The sequence below is a fragment of the Podarcis tiliguerta genome (genome assembly GCF_965153285.1).
Source record: "Podarcis tiliguerta genome assembly, chromosome: 8".
Taxonomy (NCBI): domain Eukaryota; kingdom Metazoa; phylum Chordata; class Lepidosauria; order Squamata; family Lacertidae; genus Podarcis; species Podarcis tiliguerta.
This window is the reverse complement of record NC_139541.1, coordinates 49,355,103-49,370,750: the sequence shown is the minus strand read 5'-3', so window position 1 is coordinate 49,370,750 and position 15,648 is coordinate 49,355,103. Positions and strand designations below refer to the sequence as shown.

The window sequence follows — 15,648 nt, the reverse complement described above, 5'->3', positions numbered from 1 at the left end:
TAAAACCATGTTTATGGAAGACAATCTTACTTGGCTACGAGTGATTGCCAAAGAGAAGAGAAAGCATTCATTCATATTTTATTAAAATGTCTAATGATAAAGCAACATGGCAGGCTTATAAATAATGGCAATTCGTGCACTCATGCATTAATGCTTAATGAACCTGCTTGCATGGCATTGGTAAAAAGAAAATGTCTGCATCCTACAACTGCTGACATTTCCAAACTGCCCCCCCCCCGGGTCCTAAAAAGCCCACAGACGCAGCTTAAGAGCTGTTGCACACAACCATCGTGGGGGGGGGGGGAGAAACTTTGGCCTCTGTTTCTGCAAGGTGAAAGGCCTTGTAAAATTGTCTCTCTCTTTCTCACACACACACCCCAGCCAATTTGGAAAGAATCCACATGCTTTCAAGAAAGCAAGGCTCAGAATGTGGCAACCTATAATCTTGCCACATGGAATCCAAATTCTGTTGGTTGTCAATAAACAGCTAGAAACCTATTTCCCAATGCAAAGCATGGCTGCAAGCAATTTTCCAGGGTGCTTAATAGGATTTTAAAAAAGAGATGAGTGAGGTTACAAATTAAAGTACAAAATGTGTAAGTTTGTGGCAAAACAGTATTTATGTCAATTTATTAGTTTATTAGCTTTTCTTCGCATCTCCCTTTGAGTAAACTTGACAAAAGAAAACCTAACATAAACACAGAGTGCAGCTTTTGACGTCTCTGCAGCTATTAGCTGAGGGAGCACAAGTGCACATTTTACACAAGTATATGCATTTTTGTACACATTACTTGGCTGGAGAACAGCATTGCAAAATTCAGTAACCTGCAACTTTCATAGAATTGCTGTGTTCGAGTTCACATATTGCTTCAGAAAGTGCAAATTTGGCAAGTTTGCCTTTAAATATGAACAGAATGGATTTTGTCCCCCCATCCCTAGAACTAGCCTCCTGAATTAATTACCTATTTGGAAATCCATTGGATTTTGTGCTTCCTGAATATTCCAACATAATTTGACAGCTCAAAAAAAAAGGGTCAAAATATTTCTAAATATATATTTTGAGGCAAAATAGGTTTAGAAAAACACATTTTGAGAAAAATACCCTTAATAGATGTTGTTACATTTCATGAGGACTTTTTTTAAGTAAAATATATAATTCGCAGATTGATGAAAAAATGAAACAAAATGGATGCTGAAATGAACGCATGCATATAGTGACTTGGCCATCTGTCATTATGTTCCACCTCCACGGTTATGCCTCTGGATACCAGAGGCTGGGAATCGCAGGTGGGTAGAGACCTGTTGCGCTCGTCTCCAGTTCTTGGGGTTTCCACAGGCATTTGGTTGGCCACTGTGAGAACAGGATGCTGGACTAGATGGGCCATTGGCCAGATCCAAAAGGCTCTTTTAGGCTTTTATTTATGTGTGTGGCACTGTTTGTGCCAGCCTTGCCTGCATGTTCAACATCCCTGCCAGTCCCACCCTGCCCCCTCCTCTGCTAACTTTTTGTGCACTGAGCATGAAGAATATGAAGGTCCGCAGGGAGACCTCCAGCTGAACATGGTTTCTTTCTAATCTGCCTTTCAATCAGGAATCAGCTGGGCTAGCACACACCACCACGCCTTGAGCCTCAACACCAGGGGAAGTGGTGCCCTACTGATTTTGGACTCTACCTCTCATCAGCCCAAGCCAGCATGTCCAGCAGTGAGGAATGATGGGAATTGCAGCTGAGTAACATCTGGAGAGCACCACATAGTGCTAACCATGCTTTGAACACTTGAAGAGGGCTAGCAACTTGGCAGATTCCTCATTTTTTCAAAAATACAAGGAAACAGTACTGGACTACACAGAAATGGCAAAGCTGACAGTGAAATTAAGAGATCAAAATAATGAACTTTTCCTAGAGGAATGGAGGTCTTTCATGGACTATTAAAAAAACCACGATAGTCAAATGAAATTGTGGGCAGGATTCAAGATAAAAGCAGCAGAAGAAAAATGATGAAATAATTGTCGTAGAGAAACGTTTTGAAACAGATAAAGATATAATGCAGTAGAAAATGTCTGAGTAAAAACGCTTTGGAAACAGGGGTGGAAAGTCAATTTATGAAAGAATGTAACTATTTGATATGAAGATTATTGTGAAAATGTTTGAAAATTTAATTTTAAAAAATATACTACAAAAAAAATTACAACAAAACAGCAAGAAGTCAGAGTACGGGATCGAGTATAAAAAAATCCCACAGAGGATTCTGAAAGTTTGGGGCTGGGTGCCTCTGAGGTGAGAGACAAGCAAGCGACAGTACGTTCCCCGAGAAGCGCTGTGTGAAGTGTTTCTGAGAAATCCCAGCCTTCACCACCAACACATTTCACTACATGCAAATCAAACGCTTTGCCTTCTTTGCTGCGTCTACAGGAGAGAGACGACAGAATTAGAACATTGGGGAGGTCTGATCAGCACTGCAAAGGGAAATATTGGCATAATTAGGAAACTTACTGACTGTCATGGCTTCAGTCGGTGACCCAGAAGATGACTACCTGAAGAAGGGCGTGGCCTTACATGAGCGTAGTGGACCCAGCTGGCTCTGCTGGGTCAGATGTAGTCCAAAAACATCTGGAGGGCACTGGGGAGGGGGAAGGCTGTTCCCATGTGTCATTCTGCCCTCCTTTTTAACAGTTCTCATCTGGCAGCCTCCCAGTTTCCCCACAGATAAGGCTGTGGTCACAAACTGCTTTGTGAGTGGCTAATGTTATCTCCTGGTTCTATCTGGTGAGGGGAGAGGAAGTCAAAGTATTCTGTTCAAAAATCGTATTAGGCCAATATTTCTGAAGAAGAAATGTGCTGGATATGTGTGTGTGTGTGTGTGTGTCCCTTCACTTGAAAACATGCCTTAATCTCAGAGCGGAATCAGCTTTTAGGCCTTCATTCTTGGTTACCTAGCAACCCTGTTTGCTTCTTGTTTATGGACGGCATTCTTCTGTTCTCTCGGCCACAGTGATGCATTGTCATTTAAAATTTTTATATATATCAGCAAAAGTCCAGACCTTTGAACTTTGCCAAAACATACAAATGGCACCAAATTGCCACTCATCAGCAGCGATCCCTTTTAAGCCTGCTCTATTTATTTTTTAAGGGATCAAAGTGCCCCTTCTGGAGTCATATAAATCAGGGGCTCTTGAACACTGATCAGTGAGACTCACCAAGTCAATCTGAGTCCTTCAAAGGGTAATGTTTCTCTCTCCTGCAGCAGCAACAGATTGACTTTGTTTTTACTGCTAGAGCAGGGGTGGTCAACCGAGTGCCCTCCAGGTGGTGTTGGACTCCAACTCCCATCAGCCCCAGCCAAGATGGCCAGTGGCCAAGGACAATGGGAGCTGGACAGCAATGTCTTGTGAGGGACCCCTGTTGGCGAATCCTGTCCTAGAAGAAGGATAGGCCAAGAGACAGCCCCACCTTTTAATCTATTTTATTTTGGCTTTATTCCATTTATTTATTTCATTCAATGCAATTTCACATATAAAAACAATTTCAAATTTAATTCAGTTATGGACTGGGATAAGAACACCTTCCCCGCCCCGTGTGTGTGTGTGTGTGTGTGTGTGTGTGTGTGTGTGTGTTATAGGCTAGTCTAAGCTGAGTGGTTAATGTGCCTTTAGAACATTGGTGAGGAAGCCACCCTCCCTGATCATTGATTGTGCTTGCTAAGGCTGATGGGAGTTGTAGTCCAAAATTAACTGGAGGGCATGAGGTTGGCAAAAGCTGGTCTTATTGTTGTTCTTTTAGTCACATTGCATCGCCACCTCTTTACATCAAACTGCTTGAATGGGTGTTCTCGTCTAGCCAACTTGTTAATTAATGTTAATTCCTGATCACAGAATACCAATAAACCTTTCAATTAATTTCACTCAGAATCTTAAGTCTGTGGTTCTTGTTCATGGTTCAGTTTTACCCACTGAGATGCAAAGTCAAACCCAGATTAATGAATGATTCCTGGCTGTAGCAAACAAGTAATGAAGTAAGGCTAGAAGATGACTGGATCCTACAAGTGGCAGGGTGTTCAACCTGCATTTTGCCCTCCCCAGCAACCCAGACATCTGGACCATGGGTGTGTACACAAACAGACATGAACTGTATTTTGTGCATAAACAGTTTTTAATCATTGTACACACATTGTCGTCCTTGTCGTACATAGTGTTGGTGCATTTTGGTGTTTTGAACGTGCCTTTTGGTAGATGATTGTAAGTCAACTTACACTTTACAACCAGTGCTGATGTGCCCTTTGCCTTGTGGGGAAACTGCCGAGTGCCTTCTCACTGGCAACATCCTACTGGGGAGGGTCTTATGACATTGTCTGGCTGTGTTTGGTTAGCCACTCCCCCACCCTTCCATGGAGATTCACCTGAGCCATCTGGTACTCTGGACCTTGAAGATAATCAAACTGGTTTTTTAAACCCCCCCCCCCGTGTTGTTGTTTAGTCATTCAGTTGTGTCCAACTCTTCATGACCCCATGGACCAGAGCACGCCAGGCATTCCTGTCTTCCACTGCCTCCCGCAGTTTGGTCAGACTCATGCTGGTAGCTTCGAGAACACTGTCCAACCATCTTGTCCTCTGTCGTCCCCTTCTCCTTGTGCCCTCCACCTTTCCCAACATCAGGGTCTTTTCCAGGGAGTTTTCTCTTCTCATGAGGTGGCCAAAGTATTGGAGCCTCAGCTTCAGGATCTGTCCTTCCAGTGAGCACTCAGGGCTGATTTCCTTAAGAATGGATAGGTTTGATCTTCTTGCAGTCCATGGGAATCTCAAGAGTCTCCTCCAGCACCATATATTTCAGTCTTTGGAGAACTGCTTAAGTTTCACTAATGCTCTTTAAAAGGAGGGTATTCCATTAAGAGTTTGTATTCTGTAAGAGGAGAGGCAGAAACAACCAGAAGTAACTCTTCCTCGTTTGTATTTGAACACAACTGGAAAGGGTAGGCCGCCTTCTATCATTACGTATTTAATATTTCTTAAGTAATCTCTCCAGTTTATCAAAATCCCAAAGCTTTGATCAACATTTTGATATGTAGTAAAAAAAAATCCTTCCAGCAGCACCTTGGTATGAACTTTCGTGTGCATGCACACTTCTTCAGATACACTGAAACAGAAGTCACCAGACCCTTATATATAGTGAGAGGGTGGGGAGGGGTATTACCCAGAAGGGTGGTGGGAATGGCATGCACACGAAAGCTCACACCAATAACAAACTTAGTTGGTCTCTAAGCTGCTACTGGAAGGAATTCTTTTATTTCATTTCGACTACGGCAGACCAACACGGTTACCTACCTGTATTTTGATATGTAGTCATGAAGTTGCCTGTGTGGTACAAGCAGAGTCGGCCTACCCATGAGGTGGGATGAATCAGCTGCTTCAGGCAGGGAAAGCACAAGAGGTGACTTTCCTCCTGCCCCACCACTTCTGCCAATGTTGGATGCCCCCTCTTGATGGGGGTGTTCTGGTGTGCCACTTTGTTGCTCATTTTCTTTGCCCCGGGGTGGAGAAGACAAGTGCCAGGGCCTTATGGACTGCTCCCCCTCCTGCTGACTTTGGCAAGAGGGGGGGTGTTCTGGTGCACAATGGAAGTGGGGCATGTTGCAGTGGGGGGGGGGCAGGGAGTGGCACATTCCTTTTTTGCCTCAGGGAGCAAAATGGGACAAGCTGGTCCTGGGAACAAGGGAAGGAAATTTCTGGCTCAGAAATAAGCAGGGCCATTTCCCAATTTTTTGAGGGGTTGTAGGTAGTATTTCAACCTCCCCAGCTAATCCAACATGAACAAGTGAGAAGCATAGCTGTCAACCTTTCCCTTTGCTTGCGAGGAATCCTATTTGGAATAAGGGAATTTCCCTTAAAAAAAGGGAAACGTTGACAACCATAGTGAGAAGTTACTCCTCGCTAAAGGAAACTGAAAGAAATTAGTGTGGACCAATGGATTTAAGGAATTATTTCCATTTGCTTTTCTTAATGGTAGCACTCTTGCTTGCACGCCACCCTCTTTGTACATGGTTGGCCGAAAGTGGTCACTATATTGGAGATTACTTTTGCTATGCTTTAAGTCAATTTCAGATCAGCAGTGCCAAACAAAATTAGAAAAAGTCTGGCCTCCTTCAAGTACTTGCTGACAGGAGAAGACAAGGCTATGGGTCCATCCCATAATGACATTTGTCCACAGAAGCATTCCTGTGAAAAACAAGGCTATGGACACATGCTCCTGTTTGTAGCACAAATAAGTGGCCTTCGCTCAATACAAAATTGTGCATGACTGTCCTCAACATGCTTTCAGTCAAGATTGATCCTAATCCTGCAGTCCACAAGAGGGTGTGTGGTTACTTGTTATGCATTTGAAAACCTTCCCCTTTATTAGGTTATCCAGGCATTTTCCTCCCTACACATGGTGAATGAAAAAGGAAATGGTAATCTTGGTATACACCCATCCACAACATCATTGTGCAGGTCTGGTAGACCTTGCATTGCTGGGTCTGCCTCTATCCATTTTCCAATGGACACACCGGGCGTGGGGGGGGGGGGCTGTAACGCAGAATCATTCTGCATGGAACTTTTACTGTTGAAATGAATCTTGTTTGGGCAAGTGCATATTTCATGGATATTAAATATGTAATAGGTCCAGATTGTGTGCAGACTATGTGGGGTGGGTGAGTGCGTTCAGTGTAGGATATAATGTTGTGTGTACACAACCCAAGATCAGGTAGGTTCCTAGAGAGAACACCAGAATATATTTTCAAAAGGTAGTCTTCAGCTAAGAAGGAAGCATTCCGGGAAGTTAGATATATTTTTACAAAATCTTTGAAATCTGTGTGTTGATTGATAACATATATAAATGTGCCCCCGTGTGGTGAAAGGAAGCCATAGCCATAGCCTTTTTATCAGCGATTTTCAGCAGCCAAAAGCCACCACAGCGGCAGCATTGTTGGTTAGATTGTATTATTATTTCCAAATCATATAGTGCTTTGATGAAAGTAAAAATGTTGCCAGCTCAGGCACCCCTTATGGCAGCCTGCCCTCCAGATGTTTTGGACAACTCCAATCATTCTCGGCCAGCATGTGGGGCTGGGGTTGATGCGAGCTGTAGTCCAAAACATCTGGAGGACACCAGGTGTAATGAGTCCCATGGAGACATCTTAGAGGGAGTGACTGGATGCTAAGGAGGAATGGGGGGAGATAGGGGAGCCGGAGATGAGGGACCTGGATCCTGGGGAGGGACCTGGTGGGTTGTCGGGTCCCATGACATTAGATACCCCAAGACAGACATCATCCTTTGATGCCTTACCTTGGAAGCAAAGATCTCATCTCTCTTGTGGAGGCATCTGGGCCAAAGTCAGATGTCAAGTCAGCACTGACTCTGCCCTCATCTCCATGGATGTGTCAGTGCCAGTGGAAGGAAATTTCATGGAATCAGCTTCTGTGGAGGAGTAGCTGCTTGCTTACCCAGTCCTGAGGCTCAGAGGATAAACAGCACAGAGTTGCCTGCCCTGCTCTTCAAAAGGAGATTGGGTGTGAATCAAGGGTTGGAACATTGTCTTAGCTATATCCAGCCAGGTCATGCTATAGTTTGCAATGCTTCACTTGTTTATAACACGTAGACCCATGTTCGGCTGCTGTAGTGATTTGTTCAATAAAGCTCTCCAAACTTCCAGATGTGGTGTCAACTCCAGTTCCAAGACTGAAGAGGAGAAGCAAGTTGGTGACGACTGCCTTATAGGACATGGCTTATGGACCAAGCCTGTTTGTAACGTTGGCAAATGGTGTGGGGGTAGAGGTATCTAGTGCCCTGCATATGCCAACCCCACAGCAGCCCTTGGAAAATGGCTAGCTTTCCCATGGACTACTGACGTTACATTAGGCCTTGAGGAAAGTACATCTCCCAGAGGCTCCTGGAAACCTGGCATGGCACCCAACCCCCACCCCCCTAATGATTTCATAGCTGTGGGTGAGATCTGTAGTGAGATGTGGCCAGCATGACTAAGCCACTTCTGGAGAACCAGAGCAGCGCATGGAAATGCCGTTTACCTTACCTCCAGAGCAGTACCTATTTATCTACTTGCACTTGATGTGCTTTTGAACCGCTAGGTGGGCAGGAGCAGGGACTGAACAACAGGAGCTCACCCCGTCATGGGGATTCAAACCACTGACCTTCCAATCAGCAAGCCCTAGGCTGTGTGGTTTAGACCACAGTGCCACCCAAGTCATATGCTGGCCTAATATGACAGGCAGAGGCAACTCCAGTTTTGCCCCACCTTTCTCTCTAAGTTCTATAAGGAGGACACTGAAACTAAGGAGGTGGAGGAGGAAGCTGATAGGCAGGGTTATCTCCTGCACCATTTGCAAGAAGACAGGGCTGAGAGCAGACTGTGGTTGGTGAGACTGTGCCCCATTCACCCTAATGGAACAGCCTCCACAAAATGTCAGAGTGGTTGTTTAGAAGATTTTGCTGGTGTATCACCTCATTCTTTCACAACCTCCATTTCTAGCACATTCCCCGAGTCGCTTCTGTGCCATTTGGGTCTTCCTCATTGAAAGCACGAAAGCGTTTATTGTGGGTAATGGAGCACTGCACTTTTTTAATGGTAGTGGATGGCTTTAAATGCATAGAAAGATTTATGAAATAAGTCGGGCATGAATGTCTAAGAGAAGATTACTGCGAGTAAAAACAATTATATACTTAAACAAAGGCGGGAAGGGTTTTAACGGCATCTTAAAAGTTATTTAAATCTGGTTAAATGTGTGTGCGGGTTTTTTAAAGGTTAGAGGAAAGATTAGTTTCAGCAAATTACTCAACAAGTTTTTTAAAATAGGAAAATTGCTGACCGAGACATTTCTGGGTGAATAATTGTGCTGCATAATTAGAGGTGTTTTTGAGGACCAACAAAACCCCTTATATTTAAGATGGACAGCTTTAGGGTTAAAAAAAATATGAGCCCTTCTGGAAGGTGGAGCCAGGATAAGCCATGGTGGAGCCAAATCAGAACTTGGTGGATCTTGGAAAGGAGGCTTGTAGATCATTTTCTGGGTAGATCCAGAACAGAGCCTGGTGGATCATAGAAAGAGCCCTGATGTTTTTAACATGGGAGGGCATCCCCCAAATATTGGTGGGCTCCAAAGGGTTGGGAAACCAGGAGTTGGTGCCCCTGGTAGCTGTTCTGGCTTTGCTTTGTGGAATGACAGTGGTGTTATTGCAAAGGAACAGAGGGAGGAACATTGGTTTGAGTTATATGATCTCAAATAGCGGCAGCAATAACATTCTGGGCAGGCAGGTGCTTAATCAGTCTCCGGAACCTTTGCCATATCTAATGCAAGCACACGCCCTGATTCAGCCATTAATTTTCCCTGAATGGTTTCCTTCAGCAAGCCTCTTCCACTAGTAATTAGACTGAATCTCAATTTGCATTTCCTGGAAAAGTGCCACTGCCTCCTCCAGGACTCTTATTCACCTAGCTGTGAGTTCTGTTTAGCCACAAACCCTTCAGGACCACACTGCAGTAGTGAACTTGCACTGATATGCCTGGGAATGACTCAGACTTCTTCAGTTATTGATCGATTGATCAGTTGTGTTGATAGATTGGGGTTCTGCCAAGGCACCCAAGGTGGTTTACAATTTTAAAATCCTAAGACAAATTAATGATATAAAATCTAAAATTGGTTGGGGAAGACAGTATGACTGGAGCAGGCTCTGATGTGGTCTTGGCTTCCCTCCCCGACCTTGCTCTCCCCCCCCCCCCAGGGCAAATGTATAATAATAATAATAATAATAATAATAATAATAATAATAATAATAAAGTTGATAGCTCAGTACTTGAGTCTACCAGCATTTAGTGACACTTCCATCCAGCCCTTTCCTTAAGGGAATCACAGTTTGATTTAAGCATACTGCCCATTAGGAAGTCCCCAACCAGATGGGCGGGGTATAAACAATAAATTATTGTTATTGTTATTGTTAACCACCCAGCAGGTCTGCTTCAAAAAATGGGCTAAACAAATACCTCCTTCATCCCTACATATAATGGCAAATACATGTCAATGTACTCAATATAAAACTCATTGGGGGCAAAAATGAATAAATAAAAGAAAATAAAAATCCCAACTTCACATATGCCTGGATGAGGACTCAGCCAGGGCCTTTTCTGCAAAAGCACCTGAAATTTAGAACTCCCTCCCATATCACGCCCACCAGGCACCTTCATTATTACCTTTTAGGCAACTTGCAAAGTCCTTCCTGTCTCTTCTTAATAATATTTATTGGTTCTATGTGTAACATGAGCAGGAACTAAAGTGGTTTAGAAATGGTTGCATGGTCAGTTCTGAGTGAGACTAGTCAGGAGCGGAAGCTCATATTCTGCACATGTCCCAGAAAAACGGGGAAATCCTGTTTGTATTGCGAGAGCACAGTGGCCATTTTGATTGCCATGATCTTGCACAATTTCGCAACACAATTCCTCCCCAAAAAAGTGCTTTAGGGGGGCTGTGATCTCATGTAGCCATACCCAGAAAAGCTTTGGAGGGGGAGACCGCAGCATGAAATTGTGCAAGGTCATGGCACCCAAAATGGCTGCTGTGCTCTCGCAATAAAAATGGGAGGATGGTGTCTGAGAAAATGGTGTCCTAGATTTTGGCTTCAAGGTGTTGGAGGGTTTGGAAGCTATGACGGCATGACCAGTTTCGGTTTTGTATATAGTTTGGTAGTAGCACGGTTGCTCTGAACCTGATTGTGGATCATTTGTAATCTTGTAAATACTGCACTATGTCTCTCTCTTCCTTCCCTCCCCCATTGGATTATTGTTTCTTGACTGCTCTAGCTTTGTGTTTTACATATTATCTTTACATATTATCTTTTGTTATCACCCCCCACACTTCCACGTTTTAATATTTTATATTTATATTTTATATTTTTATTGTTGATAGTGGCCAAGAGGCTTCAACAAGGAGGGATCTACATTTCCACACAAATAAAATGAAACAGAGAGATTCGCAAAGATGCTCCTGCATTCCTGTATCAATAGCAACAGGAGGATTCCCAGTCTATGTGGGAAAATACATCTCATGCCCTGGCCGAGCTGACGATAATGGTCACCATTCAAAGGACATGCCTGCATTCTCCCCTAAGCAGATGTCGGCAATGTCACTCTGGTGGACAACACCAGAACCAACATATTGAAGAGGCCTTTAAATTGCATGGTTAAAAAGCACCAGCCCCCCCCTCCAATTTCTCCTTTAGAAGAGCAATTTTATTTCTGTAATCAGTCCTTTGTGCAAATGTTAGAGAGTTAAGAAGAAGTGCAAACAAATGCTTATTTCCAATGGGCGTTTGACATTGGCAAGTGACACATTGGATGTCTAAAGCTGCTAAAACGTTGAGGAGCACACCCAGAATGCCATATGCCCAAAGTTCATTCCCAGGCTGGTTCCATTTAAGGACTTGTGAATACTAGGCGGGTTGGGGGCATCAGAAGTTGCCTGAGAGTTGGTTGGTGTGAGAGCATTTCTGGAACCAGAGGGACCAAGAGGGCTTCCTTAGATGTGCCTGACATTTAAGCTGGCACACCAAAGTTATTGGGTTTTTTTTAAGTACTCTCAGTCAATCTGAGATCTCATGTTGAGGCCTAACAAAGACATATGTTGAGCTTAAGCTATTAATTTCTTTATAAAGCAAAACCAGCACTTATGGGGATGAAACAACTTACTTTTTATAAAGCTTTGCCAATAGTTAGCATTCAGTCAACTATGCATTGTATATATAATCATGGCTTCAGTACATCAATACTATACTGCCAGTGTCCCAGAAAAACTGGGAGATGCTGATTTGTTTTTTGTTTTACTATGAAAGCGCATTAAAAATGCACTGCGAGATTGTGTGAGATCATGGCAACCAAAATGGCCGCCATGCTCTCATGATAAAAAAAAATGGGAAGATGGTGTCCAGGAAGACGGCATTCATTATTTTGGCTTCAAAGTGTTGGAGGGTATGCTATATCTTGCTCTAATCTGCTGCCACAGATTACACACAGTCCTTGTTTAGACTTTGCCAACAAAATAAATAGGGTTGACGAAGTGTTGTCATTAATTACATTTGTATCTCACCTTTCCTCCAAGGAGCTCAAGATGGCTTACATAGTTTTGATCCCCACTTTATCCTCACAGCAACCCTGTGAGGTAGGTTAGGCTCAGAGTAAGTGACTGCCCCAAGGTCACCCAGTGAGCTGCATGGCTGAGTGAGGATTTGAACCCTGGTCTCCCAGATCATAGTCTGACATGCTAACTATTATGTACTGAAGTTCTCACTCTGGGCCAGCAGGGGGATACTGTAGATAGTTCAGGTCCACATATGCAAATAAGGGATCGAAAGTGACGTTCAGTGATTGGATAGTTACAGAAAATGGTTACTGTTGCGTTCTAGTGGAGCTCTATATAAGCAGGCTGGCTGAACCCTTCAGTTCAGTTCTGTTCTGGCCTGTGAATAAACAAGAGCTGTTTGAAGAATCGCTGTGTCGTCTGATATGTTCACCCACAACCTAACACTAACCACTATGCCACGCTGACTGGCTCCGGTCCTGAGACGGCTTCAGTGCTCCTGCTTCAGACCTCATAAACTTCCCCTCCCTTTCTTTCTCAGGACCAGAAATGCATGGGAAGAAAGTGACTTGGCCTACTCCTCTGCCTTTAACAGGACCTTGACGGACAGGAATTAACATGTGAAATCCTTTCACAGCACAACACGGCCGCCCACTAATGTCTGTTTAAACCAAGCTGCTTGTTAAAACCCCATCAGCCCTCTGGTTGAAAAACTGACAAGCTTGGTAGCTCAGTGATGGCACACGAGCAAGTGATGAGTCAGGCTTTGGCTTTACTTATCTGTCCAACAGGAAGGCCCACAAGCCCAGCAGCAGCTTCCCTTCTGACTGCTTGAGAATGGCTGGGATGCAGCTCAGTGGCAGAGCCAACGGTCCCAGGTTCAGTTCCCAATGGCAACCCCAGGCAGGAATGTCCCCTGCCTGATACCTTGGAGAGCCACTGCCAATCAGTGTAGAGGATACTGAGCTAGATGGACCAATGGTCTGTTTGATGTGAAGTTAAGGCAGCTTCCTGTGCTTCTGTCCTAGAGCCAACCCCATGTTTGCAGGGCATTTGGCAAAGTGGCCTTCGGCTGGGTCCTCTCCTCTGTCAGTGGGCCCTGGAGTCCCATCCAGCTGCAATGTCCGAAGTAATGGGCAGTTGTGACCAGCCACCTTTCCCCCAATGCTCTGAGAGATGCTAGGTTTGGCTGGGGAATCATTGTTTGAAACTAAAATGATGGCTACAGCCCGTTGCCCGGTGCTGCTTAGAACACCAGGCCAGGAAAATATATGAAGAAAGGGAGATGGGCAAGTTTCAGCAGGGTTGGTTGCCAGGTGCCCAGAAATGTCATGTGCTGCTTGCATCCACCCTGGCTGTCCTTCCATAACTTCCACTGAAACAGGTTGTGCTCACGGCACCGCAGAATACAAACACTAAGCTCCTGTGTTCTCTTTCTCCTTCAACAGATATATGGGAAAGGGTTGGAGCTCAGTGGCAAAGCATTTGCTTTACATGCAGAAGGTCTTGTGTTCAAACTTGGCATCTCCAAGTAGGACTAGGAGAGAGCCCATTCAGAAATGCTGGAAAACGGAGTGTAGACAATGCTGAGCTAGATGGAACAATGGTCTGGCTCAGGGAAAGGCCACGTCCTGAGTCCATTACATTGCCGTAAGTATTTTTTGGTAAAAGCCACAGCTTAGTGGTAGAACATCCAGGTTCAATCCCCAGTATCTCCAGTAAGACTGGGAATGTCTCTCACCCCAAACCCCAGGGGGTTGCTGCCAGTCAGTGTAGATAATGCTGAACTAGATCACAGAATCATGGCGTTGGAAGGGACCTCGAGGGTCATCTAGTCCAACCCCCTTGCAATGCAGGAATGGACCAGTGGTCTGACTCAGTAGAAAGCAGCTTCCTATGTTAGCTCCCATTAATACCATCCTGGAGAAATGTTCACTTGCATTTTATTTTGGGCACATCTGCATTGTAGTTTGCAAAGCATCTAAAGGACACCCAAAATCAATGTTTTATCATATAATTCAGGCAATAACAGCCCATGGATTGTAGGTGAGGTAACCACCACGCCAGAAGCAGAATACAAAGTCGGCCACCTCCGCTGGCTGTCAAGAGCATTGATGGTGAGGGCTCGGTTGCTTATTCCTCCCCCACCACCAGCAAAAATTCCCATCGGGCATCCAACATCTGCTGCCATCCTGCTATAAACAGCAGGGGAAATTTGGAGAGCTGTCACATGGCTGCAATTATCACAGCTGCCATGTTTTACTCAGTGGCATCACATCTGTCTTGCTTTGCATCAAGCCTGCCAGGAAGATTGAATTGGAGACAGGGGATCTCCATCAGCATGAAGAAAGGGGCCAAATTTAAAACACGGCAAATTCCAGTTGCCCTCTAGAGATGGGCAAATCTGTCAATTTTTGTTTCTCTCATTTTCCCAATCTTAAATTCAATTCTGAAGCAATTTGAGAACTTTTTTTTTTTACTCCTCATGAAAATATGTCAGAATTTCAGTGTGAATTTCTGGTACTAAACACCACACATAGCTTTGATTAACACGCACCCTTTTGCAAGCATGTTAGTTTAACTAATGTAAGCATCTGTGTATACACAGTTTGGTTGGAGAAATGCAACACAAAATTCAAAGAAGTGCAGATTTAGGAGGATAGCTGCCTTTCTGTTTCTGTATTGGTTCAAGAAGTGCAAATCAGGTAGTTCCTCCTTAATTATTATTATTATTAATATTCCACCTCATCCATATTTATCTTAAAGCAGTTTTGTTTGTTTTAGAAGTTCTCAAGTGTTATTCATTGCATTTGCTTTTTGGTATTCTGGGTTTAATCCAATAATTGAGTCACAGTCAGACTAGACCCATTGAAATTAATGGACTTAAATTAGCTAAGTCTCTTCATTCTAATGGGTCTGCTCTTTAATTTCTGTACATCATCTTTTTCTCTCTCTATAAGTGCAAAATTTCCCCAAAAATGTAGTTTCTAAGCCATTTTTTTGTAAGGAAATTCACCAAAAATCACACTTCTGATATGGGTTGTCATATGCCTCACTTTCCCCAGACATTTTAACCACTTTCCAAAAATTCCACCTGGATGCCATTTTGGACAGACATATGGCTGTCCTATTTATTGCTATTTTATTGCTTTGTTGGGGTTAGGGGTACTTATATGCTAACCCAAACACAGACATCCCGTGAAATTCACATTTCTCTGAATTTTGCACTTCAGCTCTCTGCCTAAGTAGTGCAAAAATTTAATGCCAAAATGCATTAAACAAGGGCAAATGGCTTGGAAAAATGATGTGCATTAAGTAACCTTACATACAAATATGTGTATATTAGGAGAAATTCACATGAAAATGCTGGTGAATTTTCTTGAGGACCTCTATCTGAAAATGGCAAACTGATCTGTAATTCTGGAGAGCTGAACTGAAGACTGGGAAAATGAGAAACTGAGAGAAACCGTACATGACAGTTACACGCACACTCTGTTGTAAACAGAAAATTCACCGCTTGGCAAAATACAAGAA

The 15,648-nt window shown here is 43.7% G+C and overlaps 1 long non-coding RNA gene across 1 annotated transcript; it reads right to left on the bottom strand.

The window, feature by feature from the left end:
- Positions 1-2,133: 2,133 nt before the first annotated feature.
- On the bottom strand, positions 2,134-2,910 carry LOC310684085. Its single transcript, XR_014514681.1, has 2 exons — positions 2,495-2,910; positions 2,134-2,407 (listed from the first exon to the last, which is right to left on the bottom strand). It is a non-coding gene; the product is annotated as an uncharacterized lncRNA (long non-coding RNA).
- Positions 2,911-15,648: the final 12,738 nt, after the last annotated feature.